We start from the raw sequence: 17,800 nt of genomic DNA, 5'->3' as shown, positions 1-17,800 counted from the left end.
CGAGCTCCACCTCTCAGAAATGCACATCCTTACCCAGCTCCATATAATCCCCAACCAAATGATCTCCGATACAATCCTCGACCAAGAGAGCCTTTCAGAAAGAATCAGTTCACCCCTATTGGTGAATCGTATTCAAGCTTGTTCCAAAAGCTAATCAGGCTAGATCTATTGCAGCCAGTGGCCCCGAAATGGCTGAACCCCGAGTCCCCCTCGCACCGAGCTGATGCTAGATGTGAATATCACTCTAGAGCAGTGGGACACAGTACAGAGGATCGTTGGACCCTCAAAAGGGTAGTTGAAGATTTGATTGAAACTGAAAGAATCGTTTTTCGGGATGAAGAAGCTTCTGATGTGATGAACAATCTGTTGCCTGCCCATAACATTGGGTCAATGGTCAGAATGATTTGTGAATCTGGGGAATTTGATCCGGCACCGAAGGCCGTTGCAGCCTTTGTTGAGATAGAAGAAAAGCCAAAAATGGTCGCCAAGCATGAAAGTTCTCCATCAAACGGGAGTCTTAGTGGCTAGTCTTGCTATCCTTTCTGCATTCGGATTATCTCAGGGTGTGATCCAGATGTTTTACCTTATTGTCTTACTTTCTGATGCAAACCTTTCTATCTTCAAAAAATTGAATAAAAAATAAAAAATAAAAATCAAAAATCAAATGAAATTAATATTTCATTTTCCAGGAATGTCTCTTTTCTTAATCTTGTCATTTTTCTTTCTTATTATCTTTTTAGTTCTGTTAAATGCAGATTTCAATAACATGACATGCTTGCGGACTTCATGCCCATATCCTGAAAATTGTTAGGCCTCGAAATAATGAATCAAGGATTAGATCGCAATGAAGATAAAGTTTAAGGAAATAAAACAAAGAGTTGGAACAACTGAAGGAAAATTGGTTCCCAGATTGGAAAGGTTCGTACATTGCAACAAGAGTACTGCCAAAAGAGTGTGTTGCACTTGGGACACATCGAAGGAAATGTCCCTGAAATAACTGTCAATGCAAATACAGTCAAAAGGTACTATGTTGGATCCTCCATATAGTACTAATATTCTCCAATTGGGATGACGAAGGCTTTCATTTTCGCTACCCAAACACTGTCAACCCTTTGCAAACCCTTTGAGCCGGCTCTCATTCTTTGATCACCCTCTTTGGAACCTAAAGGTGTTATTGAAAAAAAAAAGCCAAAAAAATGAATTGAAAAATGAAACAAAAAATATCAATCAAAACAAGTTCAAGTCATTCTGAACTACGTTCGACTTGATTCCGAAAGGATACGTAGGCAACCTCTCTCTGGGGTTCAGTCACACCAAAATAAAAATCCAAATTTCTCCAAAAGTGAAACTGGGGCAGATGTTGTAATGGTCCGGCGATGATCCCGCCTGAATGGTTCCAAAGTTGTAATTCGATCCAAATTATTTTTACCCAAATCCTTTCAAGTCCTTCCCATCAATCGGTGAGAATGTTCAAGGATCAGAGAATACGACTACTTGGATCCGATGCAATAAAAATGAGAGAAATAAAATGAGAGAGTCTTATTGGTGAAAACCCACACGGGCACCATGAGGCGATAGTAAGAAGAGAAATGAAAAATAAGAGAGTCTTGTTAGTGAAAACTCGTAAAGAGCACTATAAGGCGAGAAGAAAAATGAGAGAGGTCAGTTCGTGAAAACCCGCAAAGGGCGCCCCTGATCGAAAAGAAGATCCTCACAGCCATCGGCACCAACAGAGTCCTGACAAGGTTTCTCGATTTTGAGGAAAACATTGTGATGAATTTTTGAGAGTCGGACGGTTTACACAGATCAAGCATCCAGTCCAAATGGCATGTCATATTCATTGAAGTCTGCATATACTCCAGATAAGTCCTTCTTTCCTTTCCCCGAAAGGGACACTTCTTGTTTTAAACTCATTCTCTATTCCATTATTTGTTTTCTTTGAATCCATTTCGGTCTAACACTGTTCCGAAACTAAGACAAAGAAAGGATGACAAGACTGATTTATAGGTTTCTCATTTGGCGCGAGCTAATGTGCAGAAAGGCACCCATCCTCGTACGGGCATCAAGTCGACCCCGACTAGCCATGGCGGCCGATGCTTCAAAATCAAAACTCTTGAAAAGAGAAAATCAAATGGAGCACCTTTAAAGGCAAATGAAGTTGAAAAAGTTGAGTCCTACGTGGCTAACCGTCTCGGCAAAGAGTTGTAAAAAGCCAAGGCATCCCAAATGCTCTGAATTTAAAGTTGGGATAAAGAAGCCAGAAAAGAAAGGCCAACAAAGGCGAAATAAAATTGGAAAAGGTTAAGTCCCACGCGACTAGCCGTTGCAGCAAAGTTTGAGGAGCCGAAAGTTCCCCAATACTCCGAAGAAAAGAAAAGAAAAGAAATGATGAAAAAAAGAATATAAAAAAAGAGAAATCAAAAGGAAAAGGCCTACGAAGGCAAGATAAAGTCGAAAAGGTTGAGTTCCACCAACCAATCATCATGACAAAATCTAGAAAAGCTAGAGTTTCTCCAGAGTTAGAAAGGCAATCGGTATTCAGGAAGCAACCATTTCAGTTGAAAGGGCTGAGATCATGTGATCAAAACAATCAAGGCACAAAACCAACCACCACTTTGAAAACTCAAAAATATTTCTTTGTTTGAAGCAGGAACACAGCATGCAGAATGGTGATTCTAAAAGAACGAATGTCACCAAACTTAAGCTCCTTAAAATCTCCATTTTTCTTTTACTTTCGGCATACATCACTATTGTTCACACCTCCTATTTTTACGTAGCTTAACCCAGGTAGAACATTTTCGCCTAGGGGATCCAGCTCATAGTTCCGGGTAAAAGTACTCTTCGCTCAGGTTGTTTTGCGTAGCTTAACTCAGGCAGAACTGTTTCGCCTAGGGGGATCCAGCTCATATTTCCAGGTAGAAGTACTCTTCGCTCAGGGTGTTTTCTGCAGCTTAACTCAGGTAGAATCCTTTCGCCTAGGGGGATCCAGCTCATAGTTTTTGGGTAGAAGTACTCTTCGCTTAGGGTGTTTTACGTAGCTTAACCCAGGTAGAACCGTTTCGCCTAGGGGGATCCAGTTCGTAGTTCCGGGTAGAAGTAATCTTCGCTCAGGGTGTTTTACGTAGCTTAACCCAGGTAGAACCGTTTCGCCTAGGGGGATCCAGCTCATAGTTCTGGGTAGAAGTACTCTTCGCTCAGTGTGTTTTACGGAGATTAACTCAGGTAGAACCGTTTTCACCTAGAGGGATCCAGCTCATATTTTTCGGGTAGAAGTACTCTTCGCTCAGGTTGTTTTACATTAGCTTAACCCAGGTAGAACCGTTTCGCCTAGGGGGATCCAGTTCGTAGTTCTGGGTAGAAGTACTCTTCGCTCAGATTGTTTTTACGTAGCTTAACCCAGGTAGAACCTTTTCGCCTAGGGGGATCCAGCTCATATTTCCGGGTAGAAGTACTCTTCACTCAGGTTGTTTTACGTAGCTTAACCCAGGTAGAACTGTTTCACCTAGGGGGATCCAGCTTATAGTTCCGGGTAGAAGTACTCTTCGCTCAGGTTATTTTGTGCAGCTTAACTCAGGTAGAACTGCTTCGCTTAGGGGGATCCAGCTCATAGTTCCGGGTAGAAGTACTCTTTGCTCAAGTTGTTTTGCGTAGCTTAACTCAGGCAGAACTATTTCGCCTAGGGGGATCCAGCTCATATTTTCGGGTAGAAGTACTCTTCGCTCAGGGTGTTTTATGTAGCTTAACTCAGGTAGAATTGTTTCGCCTGGAGGGATCCAGCTCATAGTTCCGTTTAGAAGTAATCTTCGCTCAGGTTGTTTAATACAGTTTAACTCAGGTAGAACCTTTTTCACCTAGAGGGATTCAACACTTTATCAATAATACATGGTGCTAACACCTGATTCTATTTCCTTCCAGTAAGATAGGATACCGGCCCCTGGTTACATTTCTTTTCAGTAGTACGGGATACCGATCCCTGGTTACACAATCATTCGTTACCAAATTTTATCTCTTTTAGCTAGTTTATACTACTATTTCTGTCTGTCTTTTCAATAAATTAGATAATTTACAGATTTCTCTAATAACTCACAAAATTTTTCTAGTGCCAGACTGGGGAAGAAAATTTTTTGTTCGTTTTTGTTTGTCTTTGATGGTTTTGCAGGCTCGGCCGTATAGCACAAGTAAAGATTAAAGCTTGCAGTTTCAGTTTCTCATTAGAAGGAAGAAGTCTTTCGATCACAGGATAGTTGGAGTTAACTTTGACAATGTGTCAGTAACTCAGCTTCTCAAGATTCATCTTCTCAATTTCAGATCAGGAAAGCAAGCAACTGAAATTGAGTCATAATCGTTTCTTCAAAGAGTATCAAAATCCAATCTAAGGTCAACGCAAGTGAGCAGGTCAAGAATCAAGATTTGACTCCAAAAGACGCATAGATAGGAATTTTGTACTCTTAGTTTGCAGACATATATAGTACTCTTCTGTTTTTCTTTTTTGATGTAAGAAGCGAGTAACAGCAATAGCAACAGTGATAGCAACAGCAGAAACAGTCTTAACTCTAGTGTCCATTAGTCCCAGCTACCAAATTTTTCCAAAACTACACTGACCTGATTCCTTTATAGCCAAGGATATGTAGGCAGTCTCAGAAGCAAGGTTCGGTCACCTTTTTTTCAAAAAAAAAATTGCTTCCATTGGAGTGACATGTGAGCAAAAATTAGCTATGGCATTCACTTTTCTTTGCACGAAAACTCTTCATGTTCTCGAGCAAAGAGGGGCAACTGTGAACACCTAATTTTTGCACTATTTAACACCTCCTAAAGTTATTAGTGTTTTGTTATTTTAATTATTTTTCTCAATTTTTGTGATTTTAATTGCATATTTCCTATCATAAAATACTAAAAAAAAAATAGTTCTTTCTTCATTTGTGCATTTTAAGAATTAACTAGTTGTTCAGTTGGTGAATTAATCTAGTTAATTGATCATTAGAATAAATTATTTAATTAATTTATTTGAGTAAAATTAGTTTAATAAGTAGGATTAAGGAAGAAATTTGGCCAAACTTGAAAGAAAAAGTGTCCAAGAGTGCAAGATAAAGGGCTGCCATTGAAAGGGTCTGAAACTACGTAGTTTTGCTTCAAAACTACGTCGTTTCACTAAATGAAACAAGATCAAATCATACCCATCCATTCCATCTTGATCCAATGGATCTCATTCACTCTTGGCTTAGGTATTTAAAGCCTCAAAAATCTGAAAATTGTCCTCATTTTCACCCATAATTCTTTTCTCCTTCTTCTCTCTTCTCTCTCTCTTCACTCTCTCTACGCCGCTCCAGCTCCGCCCATCGCCGCCGGCCGGAAATCGCCGCCGGTGGCGGACCACCTCCAAACACCTCCAAATTCATACCATGTAATCTCCACAACTTCCTCCTTCCATATCTCCTAATCAAATCCTTCAAAAATCCCTCAAACTCCTTGAATCTCAGATCTAGGAAACTTTCCCGTCACTTTTTTGCCCAAATTCTTGAAGCTCCAACCACTACCACCCCACAATACTTACATCAATGGATAGAGCTCCTCAAGACCTAGCTATTGATGTCAATTTCACCATGAAAATCCGGCGATCAAAATCCGGCTAAATTCCGGCCGACCTCCCCGAACACCCTCTTTTGGCATACCACCATTTTTTCGGCCACTTGAATTATAAAATGGTAAAAATCCTATTATTTTTCGTGGCTGATTTTTTATTTTATTTTTATTTTTTCAGATCTTATTTTTGTCTATTATTAATTATTTTAGCATTAGTTTTGAAGTTTGAAATGTCAAATTTTCTGTTTTTGCACTTGTTGAAGTAGTAAAATAGTTTTGTGTTGATAAAAGTGAGGTAGTGAAAAATACTTAAGAGTATATGGTACTTGTTTGATTGTTTATTTACTACTTCAAGACTCTTTGAGTACAACACTCAAAAGTCAAATTGTTTGGTAAGAAAATGTAGACCTTTGGATATTGTTTGAATAAAAGTCTGTCTTTGAATAGTGAAGAGCAGATTTTGTTTGAAATACTTGACAAGATTTGAACCAGAAAGTCTGGCATTTTGAATTTACAAAAATCTGTCAAAAAGATTTATTTTTAATTTTTTTGAAATAGTTGATTGTTTTGATATATAGGAGGACACTCCATCTTACTGAGGGAGCTAGACACACAAAAAAGAGAAAAAATCAGTAGCTATAGTATCCCTTAGCAGCCTTTGTGAGTTGATTCTTAAGTGAAAAACTTGTTTAAGGAAAATAGAGTAGTCTTGAAATTTTTTTCTGGAGTTACATAATTGTACTGTTTTGCTGGAGTATTTCTAGTTTATTTTCTTGGGTTTGAATCTGCCGGTTGTCGCTGTCTTTTGCTGTTGTTGCTGCCCATTTAATTGTTTTGCTGTTGATTTTGGAAAGAGCTGACTCTGCTGTATTTGTTCTTCTTTCTACTGTCTAGGTAATTTTCGGACCATGTAAACTCATAAATCTAGTTGGAATGAAAGATAATGACGCTGGGAAATATTAGTAGCTTTATCCTTCTATTGTAATTCATTTTTATATGCTCTTGAATGTTTGATAATGTTATAATGAAATGTTAGTTAATAAAATTGTGTTAAGCATCTTTAATTATTTTTATTTTTGTAAAGCATTAGATATAATTCCACTGGCATTTGGTTGTTTGAAAGGAGCATATATATTAAAATTTGAACCCTTGTAGCCATGTTTGTCCCTTTGTTATCACCAAGCTAAGTTATTATTATTATTATTATTGTTGTTGTTGTTATTATTATTATTATTATTATTATTATTATTATTATTATTATTATTATTATTATTATTATTATTATTATTATTATTATTATTATTATTATTATTATTATTATATTTTAGAGTCCCAATAATCTTTTTTTATCTCTTAAAAAATACTTATTTAGTAAGGTAGTTAAGTTGTAGATTAGAAAGACAATCTGTAAACTTATTTTTGTAAATAGTTGGCTACGGATTGCAAATAGCAAGATATGACCAAATCTGTAACATAGCTTTAAAAGGCCATATCTGCAGATTTAAAGTCCAAAAGCATATGGGCTTTTGGGTTTTGTCTTGGACATGAGCCCATTTGACTCCATCAACCCAATAGTGGGCTGCCCCATTCAATGTCAAGACAAGCTCACATCTTACTAGTTTTAAGCAATGTCATTTGATAATTTTCTCTCATTACTCTCATCTTTTAAATTAGTATTCATAACAATATTTTTCTCTCATTAGTTAAGTTGTAGATTATTATTCAAATCTTTTCTTTAATTTTTTTTTTAAAATAAATAAAAATGGACATAAGAAAAGCATAAAAATCAAATAAACCACAGTTTATCCAAGTTTAATTCAAGCCAAATGTAGTCAATAAAGCGATCGTGCTAGAACCACGGGACTCAGGGAATGCCTTACACCTTCTCCCCGGTCAACAGAATTCCTTACCCGGACTTTGTTTTCGCAGACCAATAATAATAGAGTCAAACCTTCCTTTGAATAGGGATTCAAATAAAAGGTGACTTGGAACACCAGTAAAAATCAATTCCAAGTGGCGACTCTGTAAATAAAATAATCCTTACTTCAAATTTGTCACTTTAATTGGAAAAGCTCTTTAACCCACAATCCGTTACATATTGCACACTTATCTCTTGGAGGGGTAAAAAGGGGGTGTGACAATGCATATAGAGATATGATCATTGAACCGACTCATTGGATAATTCCTAATGGTTAGAATTACCATAAACTATCAATAGGATATTCTCTTGAAGAATGTGATGTAAGAGTTTCCTTTGACCTGAGATCGTCATAGTAATTGACAAGTTATTTATTGTGCTTTGATACTAGACACATATGGCCCTAGGGCGATAGTTGAAAGGATATAGGGTATGATTAAATACTTGTAGAATTAGTGATGGATCAAGATGGAATCTGTCAACTCTTGGTAATGAGTTTAAGCTCCATGTTGTCATGAATTATAAATGACCAAATTAAGACCTTGGCCAGGGCAATTGAATGAAAGAAGAAAAGAATTTCTTAGGTCATTCAATGGTCGATTATATTTGACATGAACACATAGTTAGTCGCGTATTAGGATTTGACAGTTGAACCATATCCTAGGGTGATCCAGAGCTATAAGGACAGAAGGAATTACTACATTGTTCTTCTACTGGTTATTGAGAGTAAATTGTATACTTCATGCTATCCGGTCGTTAAGGAATGTTGCTATACGCCACCCTTGATTAGTATATTGATGTGATCAATTTACTACCAGTTTAGTATTGAACCTATGGGGTCGCACACTAACAAGTGTTCTGATCTTTGCTAAAGGATTAATTAACTTATTATTTGATAATTAAATTAAGGAATTTAATTAATCAACTAAAATTAGTTATTAGTCCAAATGAAATATTATTATATTCTTTGCTAGCACAGTGGGTATGATTAATATTGTAAACAAATTGAAGTTTTCTATTTGGAATAAAAAATTAAATTATATCTCTTGAAAATATATATGTTATATATATTTAGTACAATTAATTGATAATTGTTTATATATTTTACATAAATGTTAATGATGACTAACTTATTAGATCCAATTTAGAATTGGACTTACTTTAGTCCAGGACGTGTCGGCAATTCCTTTTTGGAATGAATTCGGTTTTGAAGAAGGAAAATTATATAAACTTGTACTCCAAAAGGAAAATAACGCCTTAACCATTATTTTAACAAAATAGGAAAAATGATGATATAAAAAGGGTGTTAGGCAGCAGAAAACGTGAGAGAGTATTATTCCAGAAAAGGAAAAAATTTTCCTCGTCACATTAATTCTTGAGAAGAAAAACACTTTGTGAAAGTGAGAGTACAATACAAAGCCAAGAGAGAAAATACAATTATAAGAAAAATATTTCTTGTTCTTCTAACATTGAGAACAATATTTCGTTCAATTTTGTTCGCGGGTTACATTGATAAAAGAGTTGATAGCAAAAATCGATCTAGGTATGGATACGCATAAAGTCTTCGCACTATCGAAGAAAATTTTAAAACGACTCTATTCACCAGGTACGTCTTGGATCTGATCTTTGACATGTAAATAAATTTTAAACACGAAAAGATCTGCATAGGATTGTTATTGTCTTCCGCTGCGTGTTATGAACATCTATACGCAATCCTTCAAAATGCATACATTAAAATTTTGAATTGATTTATCCATATAAAGGATTTGAGGATTTCTTGAAAGTTTTGGACCTGTCTTTTTGTATGTTTAATTTCCGTTCATAGTTTAATTTCAATCATTTTCCCTCCTGTCAAAAGATTAAGGAAATAACCATTCAAAATTTAAGTTGGGTTACTTCCTCTTATTATGAAAACTAGGTGGAGTTAGCCCGTGCTGTGAAACTTGAAACTATTAGTATTGAATCACCTAGACAACATCGCATGCTAATTGTAAGGTATTATTTACATGCATTTTGAAACGGAATACCCACTCATGGATGTCATCTGGTTGACAAATGATACATTCTTTAATTATATGACAGCATCATACTGTTAGATGCATAAGTGTCACATTATCTACATCATATATATATGGAAAAATTATTTACATTTTATACTATTTATTCACTGGCAAATGGTGATGCTTTTTTTGTGTTGTGTTTAATCTTCTACTTAACGCCTCTTCACAAAGAACACCTGTACGTAATGATCATTTGTCAGTGCTCGCCAAAATAAAAGGTAAAGAACAACAAAGAATAGAATTTTGAATTTAAATAGTGAGGAATAGGCAAGGAAAGAAGTTTCTTTTTCATAAATAGCATAGCTTTGGGCAAAGACAGCATCTTTCTACGATCCACATGACTGAAACCAAATGTGGGGAAGGTTTGTTATTAACTCAATCAAGTTAAGCAGGTGAATGGACAGTTATGCATATGAGATTTATTGTAATGAGAATGTTAACAATTCAATACAACAAAAGTATATGAGACAAATTCTACTCACATACCCAAAATATCACGCAAAAAAATCAGACACAAAGGATAAAATACTAACTCAGCAATTTGTCTCAAAGCCATAAACGAAAAGATATTCTAGATGCAACTTGAGTACACCAGTCTCTAGCCTAACCTCTGTTATATAAATTATATGAATTGACAAAACATGAAATGAAATGCACGCATAAATTACTTTACTTTACTTTACTATATATTAGAAGAGCTCAGGTTTCGACCTGGCTGCTTCTTCATCAACGATGGAAAAAAAGGTATGTATCTTTTAGAAGACAGCTATAGTGCTCCTCAATTTACACGTAGGGTGTTGAATAAGCCACGCGTATGAAATTAGTATAAGCAATGATTAAAAGTCCAAAGTGCCCTCGGTCTTTTTGAAAAGACATGAAGTTGTTCTTCTCCGGTAGTATGTGACAGCTACAGTGCTCCTCAATTTACACGAAGGGTTTCTTGAATAAGCCACGTCTATGAAATTAGTATAAGCAATGATTAAAAGTCCAAAAAGCCCTCAGTCTTTTTTGAAAAGACATGAAGCAGTCAGGTGACCTTAAGAAGAAGACCAAAAAGACGAATCCTTTTGTTTGAACTTTTCCATTAGTCAGAGGAACAAACAAAGAAAAATCTGCTAGCTGTCATGGATTCAATCCCAAAAATTTTGAAATACATGGCCTATCAATTGGTGAGGAACGTAAACTCCGACTAAAATATTGCTAATATAATCATGCTGAAAAACTAATTTAATAGAAACCACATATGTCAGCCACTTCCACATAAGATAACGTGCTCCCTTCTAATCATTCGGACATGCTTTTCAGAACTTGTATTTTGAAATGGGAGTCGAACACCAGCAAAAAATTAAAATGTGCACGACTCTACCGGGTGCATTGAAATATGAGAAATAGTCGTATCTAGAGATGAGCTTCTCACAGCTTCCCTAAGACAAATGCATCAGCAAGGTGTTGTAAGGGATCTTCTACATTAAACCACCAGTCCTTCCTTCGAGTAATTTTTCCAATAGAAATAATTAAATCATTCAATAAAAACTATTTCACCCTCAATTAATGATTTGTCCACATGACCAACAAATATATTTCCAATTTAAATATATCTTCAGACTGCCCTATACAAACTCTAGGACACCCTGACAGTTTTTAGAACCAAGATAGTTTAATTGGATGCATGGAGTATGGACGACCACGATAATCAAGGTTGTGCGGGCAGAAGAAACCTTCTTTATTTTTCATTTTATGCACTACTTGTTCAACCATGGAGAAGAAAACCTTAGAATGAAAATCCAACAGATTCAAAAAATTTATGATTTGCGATTATAACTTCGCCCCAATAAAATTTGCTATATATGCTTTCAGATGTTATTGGAAGCATTAGTATCTTAAAAGATAAAACGGGGAAGCAATTGGAACCTATAAGAATTTTTGAGCTGGATGTCAAATCGTTGTGAGAAGTTTCTCTATTCTCTTCTTGACAGATTTACCTATCCAATTTCACATCGTTAGTAGTGAATCATCCTCTATATCTGGCTCTTTTGACAAAGGACCTGCAAATGACAGAAACTATAGCGATTGCAGTTCTTGACTTGAACCATTTACACAACTTATTAGATTCATCTACTTATAAATGAAAGATAAAGTACCTTATGAATCTTAAGATGATAGTTGAAGTACAGAGTAACAAATGTCATCAGGAACAACCCAATCGGCAAATGACCGACACCATCCCATATTTTGTCAATGACAGAAATTACACTTGTTTTGTTCACCATTTGCTACATCTCAGAGTATCAAGAGCCTATATACGATAAAAAGGAACAAGTGTCTCAATTTTCATGATGCGAGCAGACAAAGCAAACACAATCTTTAGATTTAAGATTGAATTAATCATTGGTTCATGAACTTACGAAGCTGATCGCAACTGCTTTCTAGGGGTTCTTTTCACTGCTTCACTTTTTTTTCTTGCTCCATGTGTCCTCATCACAATTGAAGATAGAAAGAGAGGATACCTATAAATATATGTAAGTAAAAGAAACAGACAATAGGAAATAGAAAACTAAAGAGATAAATGTACAATATTACTGTATCCTGCGTTTATGTCCATTTTAATGGAGGTTCCAACATTGGCATGTCGGCTATCACTATGTGTCTCGCTTGCTGGCAACACAAAGATAAACAAAACATTGAGGAATTGTTCTTAAATATGGAAGGTCACTATTTCAAGCCTACCTTATCAACAAAAGAAGCTTTTAGATAAGTCATATAGCTCTTAAAGAAAAAAAAAATTACTCATAATTTGTTGAACTCTGTTGGAAGCTAGTGTGACACATTGGATACTACTATATCGTTTGCGCGCACTTCCTGAAAAAATCTCATAATTATCATTCTAGTTGTCACAATTAAAATAAAATAAAAAGCATCTTGAGAAAAGGGAATTAACCAGCACTTTGTTTCTTAGCCAGAGTTCTAACATTGCGTACAAAGAGAATGTCAAATGGATTAACTGCTAACCCATCAACAGGAGGCCGTAACTAAGTTGTCTGCAAAAGTAAGTCAATTAAATGGTTGTCAACCTGGTGGCAAAAAAATGTCAAATTTGAATAATTCATACAGCACAAAATTTGAGGGGCACAGCTATTAAGCGAGCACAAGACTTTTTTCGAAATTGTGAGACATGGGGTTGAGTCCGATGTCTGATTCATTGTTAAATTGGAAAACCACTTCTGCCAAGTGCCCAATTTATCATGAATTCCATAAAATTGAGTCAAATTTTAACGTTCTAACTTAATTCCTTCGTCTTTAATGAGAAGTAGTCTAAAATGCTTAAAAATTCCCTTCGCATTTGTCTAGCATAAAGAGAGTTGAAAAAATTGAAAAAAATTTAAAATCATGGCCGAAAATGAAAATGACATGGGTCTTAGAATACCCCGTCTACTCACCTCTGGCCGCAACTATCGAAAAGAAAATGCTAACTGGGATACATTCAAGTTGAATTGATAAGGAAGATTTCAGCTAGTTAACCATCTATAATATAAAAGTTGCCAGAGACTTCCAAACGGCAAGTAGCGTGGAAATAGCTAAGCAATATCTATATCTATATATTATTAAAAGGAAGAAAGTCTAGCCTAGAATTATAACAAGTGGCTGATGGATTGCGTATAGGTGTTCGTAACACGCAGCGGAAGATAATAACAATTCTAGGCAGATCTTTTCGTGTTTGAAATTTATTTACATGTCAATGGATTGGATCTAAGACGTACCCGGTGAAGAAAGTCTCGTTTCAAATTCTTCGATAGTGCAAAGACTCAATGCGTATCCACACCGAGACCGATCCTTGCTATCAACTCTTTGATTAATGAAATCCGTGAACAAAATTGAATGAATTATTGTGCTAAAGCTCTTCTCAAAAACCTTAGTCCAAACGTGAAAGACCAAGAAACTGAACTTTCTCGTCAAGAGTTTTTCTTGACTCTTTCGGTATCTCTATTGGTTTTTACGGCTTCTCCAAGAAGCTATATATCTCAAGTTAATCTGACTATATATATATATATATATATATATATATATATATATATATATATATATATATATATATATATATATGAATTGAAAACACTTTTCCAATAGGGCTAGGAAAAGACGGCGTCCAATTATTTTCCTTTCAAAGTCCAATCCAAATTTGGACTTCACGGAATCTTCTTTTTTTGGAAATTCAATCCCATATTAAATGGGTTTGTGATGGCCGCACGTTAGTTAGTCCAATTGGACTTTCATGTCTCTTGATCCAATTCAAATTTGATTATAAGAATAAATTAATATTATATACAACTTTTATATATATCAATATCAATTTACATTATATATATCACATATATATTTTAAGTAAGAGATATAATTTTAATTTTCTATTCCAAATAGAAACTTTAATTTGTTCACAATATTAATTATATCCTCTGTGCTAGCAAAGAATATAACAATATTTCATTTGGACTAATAATTAAATTTATTTGATTAATTAAATTCCTTAATTTAATTATCAAATAATAAGTTAATTAATCCTTTAGCAAAGATCAGAACACTCGTAAGTGTGCGACCCCATAGGTTCAATACTAAACCGGTAGTAAATCAATCACATTAATATACTAATCAAGGGTGGCGTCTAGCAACACTCCTTAACGACCAGATAACATGAAGTATACAATTTACTCTCAAGAACCAGTAGAAGAATAATGTAGTAATTCCTTCTGTCCTTATAGCTCTGGATCACCCTAGGATATGGTTCAACTGTCAAATCCTAATAGGCGACCAACTATGTGTTCATGTCAAATATAATCGACCATTGAATGACCTAAGAAAATCCTTTCTTCTTTCATTCAATTGCCCTAACCAAGGTCTTAATTTGGTCGTTTATAATTCATGACAACATGGAGCTTAAACTCATTACCAAGAGTTGACAGATTCCATCTTGATCAATCACTAATTCTACAAGTATTTAATCGTACCCAATATCCTTTCAACTATCGCCCTAGGGCCATAGGTGTCTAGTATCAAAGCACAATAAATAACTTGTCAATTACTATGACGATCTCAGGTCAAAGGAAACTCTTACATCACATTCTTCAAGAGAATATCCTATTGACAGTTTGTGGTAATTCTAACCATTAGGAATTATCCAATGAGTCGGTTCAATGATCATATCTCTATATGCATCATCTATCTATATGATTTAGTTAATGAGATCAACTAATCTTTATCCGATAAAGACGATCACATAAATATTGATCTAACCGGATTACTAATGTCCAAATTAATAATCCTATGATCAAGAACAAATTTAGATTAAATTATAAGAAACTTTACTCTCATTATCATGATCTCCATCACGATGACAAGTCTCAAAATTTAATCAAGGACCTTATCAAATTAATCAAGCAATTAATAATAACTATGATAAAAGAATATTTAATGCCATATATTTTTATATCAAATAACGTTCACAAAAATATGTTCAAATCATCAAATATGATATTGGATCTACGAGAATTATGACCAGTGGCAACATAGGAAAAAGACATGTGGTAGTTTTAGGATAAAATTAGTTAGAATAGTTATAATAAGTTATTTAGTTATTTTTAAATTCAAATTCAAAATCAGTTATTTTTCCCCTTTTTGATTGCTTATTTATTATTATTTTATTATCTTTTTTGTTAATTATTGGCTTTTAAATGTTTACCAACGGAAAGAAATAACTTTTGTCAACTATTGTGTTCCAAGAATGACGGTTTCCTACGGTTTTTTCCTATTTTGTGACAGTTTTTTCTATTTTGTGCTCTTCCTTTTAATATGTGGAATTTGGGAACACCATATTCATGCTCTGCCAATTATTTCATATTCATATTCATTCTCTGCCAATTATTTCATATTTGTAACTGCAACATTACATATGAAGGAGTTTAGCTTGATACGTGGACGACGCAACATGGAGCAATTACGAACAATTCTATAATTAATGGTAATTTTGTATTTTCTTAGTTATTTTTTTCCATACTGATGATATCGCTGGGCTATGACTTACTTGAATATATGTCACGACCCAAATCCCGAACCTGGTCGTGATGGCGCCTCTCGTAAAGACAAGGCCAGCCAGTCTAACCCAATTTGTCCTTTAAAACAGTAAGTTAACACAAATAAAGTATAATCATGGTTTAAGAATACCAAGTAGCGGAAAGTATAGATAAAATGCGGAAATCCAAACCCGACACAGCCATAACCGGGGTGTCACAAGTCATGAGCAACTAATGAATCCTGATACAAGTCTACTAAATACGAAATCTGATACAATAGTTCGATTAACATGGAAATGATAAGATAAGGGAGGCACGGGGCGACGGACTCTCAGAACAGTATCAGCCCCTCGGGCTCACTCTCAGAACAGTATCAGCCCCTCGGGCTACCTCACAATCACTCATATCAGCCCCTCGGGCTCAAAATAGTATCAATCACTCAAAACAATGGGTACCCGCACTCACTGTGGGTGTGCAGACTCCGGAGGGGCCCCTTACGGCCCAAGCGCTATATCAAGCCACCTCGTGGCATCATCACTCAACATATCCTCACATCACTCAAGCCACCGCGTGGCATAAATAGTAACTTAGGCCCTCGGCCTCATATCACTCAGCATATCCTCACACATGGACCTCGGCCTCACTCAGTCCGGAAATCATCATAAGCCCCCCGGGCATTTGTAAAACAGTAGTTCTCAGCCCAAAATATCATTTAGAAATGTCATTTGAGTTTCAAATCTGTATAAAATCGGCTGAGTTTGTAAAACAATAATTATCAACAGGACTGAGTTTAAATATAAGTCAAAATAGTGAGGAAATAGTGATAAAAATCCCCGAAGGGTTCAAATAATTGGCACGAAGCCCAAATATAGCAATCAGCCCAAATCATGATGATAACAAATCAATTTCAGTCAAATATGCAGTAAAGTCATCAATCGGGACGGACCAAGTAACAATTCGCAGTAGTAAAAGACCCCGCACTCATCATCCAGCGCGTGTCTCACCTCAATATAGCACTACGATGTACAATCCGGGGTTTCAAACCCTCAGGACATCATTTACAATCATTACTCACCTCAATCCGAGCAAAATACTACTCCACAATGCCTTTGTTCTCAAATCGACCTCCGAATGTTTCGAATCAAGTCACAATAATTCGATTCAGTTAATAAAAATTATAGGAATTAATTCCATATGAAATTCTACATTTTCCATTAAAAAATTCGAAATTGTACTCAAAATTCACCCGTGGGGCCCACATCTCGAAACCCGACAAAAATTACGAAATATGAAACCTCACCCAACCACGAGTCCAACCATATAAATTTTTCCAAAATCCGACAACAATTCGGCCTCCAAACCATCAAATCTTATTTTCAAATCTCTAGGCCCAAATTCCCGATTTACACCTCAAAAACACGTAATCTAGCAGGAATATTCAATGATAATTCAATAATATTGACTAACAATGATCATAAGGGACTTACCTCAAGAATTCCCGTGATTTTCCGCTCAAAATTGCCCAAAATCCGAGCTTGGAACTAAGAAAAAAAAATGGAAAAAAATGGACTGCCCCTTTAACTGCCCAGAAATTTTCGGGGTACTGTTCACGCATGCGGGTACTGTTCACGCGTGTGGATACTGTTCACGCGTCACTGTTCAAGCTGCTAAAAAAATCCAGCAGTTGTCCAAGGCAACTGCAACAGCTTTTCTTTTCACTAAAAAGGCTTTAACTCTATCATAGGAACCTGGAATTCGATGATTCTTGTTCCTATGAGTAACAAATAATAATACGAACATAGTTCATCAATCGAAACTCAATTTGGAGCTCATTTGCTCAGTTCAACACCCATTTCGCTCGTTAAACAATTAACTCATGTTTCATGACAAAAACCCAATCGCGACTAGATGAAATTAGATCAAACTTTCCAGATCACTCCTATAATTCATTATTTAAATTCTGGAGGTCTTGAAATCAAATTCCGATCTCTAGAACTAAAAACGAACCGTTGGATCATTACATGCTTATGCTCAAAACGGCAAAAATCTCCAAAAACACTTCCAAAACTTATCCGAGCCTCATGGGACCCGACCAAATATGCCAACACACCCCATAACATAATTAAAACTTATTCCAATCTTCGGAATGCTCAAAGCAACATCAAAACATCAAATCACCC

The 17,800-nt window shown here is 35.5% G+C and overlaps 1 long non-coding RNA gene across 4 annotated transcripts; it reads right to left on the bottom strand.

Annotated features, from left to right (window-relative positions):
• Window positions 1–9,548: 9,548 nt before the first annotated feature.
• On the bottom strand, window positions 9,549–12,589 carry LOC107793120 (uncharacterized). 4 transcript variants are annotated; one of them, XR_001649648.2, is made up of 4 exons: window positions 11,964–12,589; window positions 11,700–11,854; window positions 11,470–11,619; window positions 9,549–9,734 (listed from the first exon to the last, which is right to left on the bottom strand). It is a non-coding gene; the product is annotated as an uncharacterized LOC107793120 (long non-coding RNA). The 4 variants fall into 4 exon arrangements; XR_012702307.1 differs by having other exon boundaries at window positions 11,541–11,619; XR_001649649.2 differs by lacking the exon at window positions 9,549–9,734 and having other exon boundaries at window positions 10,662–11,619; window positions 11,964–12,065; window positions 12,139–12,585.
• Window positions 12,590–17,800: the final 5,211 nt, after the last annotated feature.

Source organism: Nicotiana tabacum, chromosome 18, assembly GCF_000715075.1.
Source record: "Nicotiana tabacum cultivar K326 chromosome 18, ASM71507v2, whole genome shotgun sequence".
Classification (NCBI taxonomy): Eukaryota; Viridiplantae; Streptophyta; class Magnoliopsida; order Solanales; family Solanaceae; genus Nicotiana; species Nicotiana tabacum.
The sequence above is the reverse complement of the archived record's forward strand: the minus strand, read 5'-3'. Positions and strand labels throughout refer to the sequence as shown.